Here is a 2,269-nt window from a genome sequence, read left to right as displayed (position 1 = left end):
GACACTTGGACCCTGTACTTACACTACATATTTAATGATGCTATTATTAAATTAATAAATATTTAGATTTTATGTCTTGATTAATTGAACCCTTTGCCATTGTAAATGTCTGTATTTTCCCCTGGTAATATTGTTTTGCCTTAAAACTTACACTGATTAAAGTTAATATAGTCAAATCAGTCTTTAACGTAGTATTAAAGGCCAAGCATGGTGGCTCACACCTGTAATCCCAGCACTTCGGGAGGCTGAGGCAGGCAGATAACTTGAGGTCAGGAGTTCGTGACCAGCCTGGCGAACATGGCAAAACCCCATCTCTACTAAAAATACAAAAATTGGCCAGGTGTGGTGGCAGGCACCTGTAATTCCAGCTACTCAGGAGGCTGAGGCAGGACAATCACTTGAACCTGGGAGACAGAGGTTGCAATGAGCCGAGATCACACCACTGCACTCCAACCTTGGTGACAGAGTGAGACTCTGACTCAAAAAAAAAAAAAAAAATACTATTAACATGAATATATTTTGCATCTTTCTGCTTTTAACATATTTGTGTCTTTATTGCTCCAGGCTTATTCATATGTAAATGAAAATAGTTATTTTATATATATTTAAGCTATACTACATGACAATTTATGTATACATTGTTACATGACTTCCACAATCAACTTAATTAAATAGTTAAAGTCTTTGTCTTTCAGACTACATATATTTGTTTCTTTTTCATCCAATATGACCATCTCTGCTTTCTAATAGGTGGTTTGAACCATTTATATTTAATGTGATTATTGATGCAGTCAGGTTTAACAGCACTTTCTAATATTTGCTATTTGCCTTATATTTTCTTCATTTTGCTATTTGTCTGTCTTTTTAAAATTATTGAGTATGATTTATGATTCCATTTATCTTTATGTTCACTTAATAGTAAAACACTTTATTTTGTTATTTTAGTGGATGCCTTCGCTGTCGTAGTGTACATCGTAAACTCATCATAGTCTACCTTCAAGTGATATTATATAACTCCATGTAGGGTATAAAAATATTGCAAAAGTATACTTCAGTTTTTCTCTTACTGGTTATAATGTTACTGTTGTAATACATTTTAACTTTTCATATAAACATTAACCAATGTTGTTACTGTTTTTCCTTGAACAATCAACTGAGTTGATTGAAAAGGAAAGAAAAAATAAGCGTTTATCCAAGCAGTTATGATTTCCAGTATTCTTCATTTTTTTTTTTTGTTTGAACTTATATTTCACTAGATAGCCTATCTGAATTTCCTTTGGCCTGAAAGACTTTCTTGAACATTTTTTATACCTCACATGTACAGGAGATGGATTATTTTATGACCCATATGTATTGTGTGACCTGTATGTCTCGTGTATGATAAAACATACCTGAGACTGGGAAGAAAATGAGGTTTAATTGAACTTACAGTTCCACATGGCTGGGGAGGCCTCAGAATCATGGCGGGAGGTGAAAGGCACTTCTTACATGGTGGCAGCAAGAGACAATAAAGAAGCAGCAAATCACAAGCCCCTGCTAAACCCATCAGATTTTGTGAGACTTATTCACTATCACGAGAATAGCACAAGAAAGACTGGCCATCATGATTCAATTACCTCCCCCTGGGTCCCTCCCACAACATGTGGGAATTCTGGGAGATACAATTCAAGTTGAGATTTGGGTGGGGACACAGCCAAACCATACCACTTCACCCCTGGTCCCTCCAAATCTCATGTCCTCACATTTCAAAACCAATCATGCCTTCCCAACAGTTCTGTAAAGTCTTTACTCGCTTCAGCATTAACCCAAAAGTCCACAGTCCAAAATCTCATTTGCGACAAGGCAAATTTCTTCCACTTACGAGCCTGTAAAAGCAAAAGCAAGCTGGTTACTTTATAGATACAGTGGAGGTAGAGGGATTGGGTAAATATAGCCATTCCAAATGGGAGAAATTGGCCAAAACAAAAGGGTTACAGGCCCCATGCAAGTCCGAAATCCAGTGGGGCAATCAAATTTTAAAGCTCCAAAATGATCTCCTTTGAATTCCGGTCACAATTCCAGGTCAACCTGATGCAAAAGGTGGGTTCCCATGGTCTTGGGTAGCTCCACCCTTGTGGCATTGCAGGGTACAACCTCCTTCCCGGCTGCTTTCATGGCCTGGTGTTGAGTGTCTACAGCTTTTCCAAGCACACAGTGCAAGCTGTCAGTGGATCTACCATTCTGGGGTCTGAAGGATGGTTGCCCTCTTCTCACAGCTCCACTAGGCAGT

The sequence above is a fragment of the Macaca thibetana genome, chromosome 6, assembly GCF_024542745.1.
Source record: "Macaca thibetana thibetana isolate TM-01 chromosome 6, ASM2454274v1, whole genome shotgun sequence".
In the NCBI taxonomy this organism is placed as follows: domain Eukaryota; kingdom Metazoa; phylum Chordata; class Mammalia; order Primates; family Cercopithecidae; genus Macaca; species Macaca thibetana.
This window is presented reverse-complemented; position numbering follows the sequence as displayed.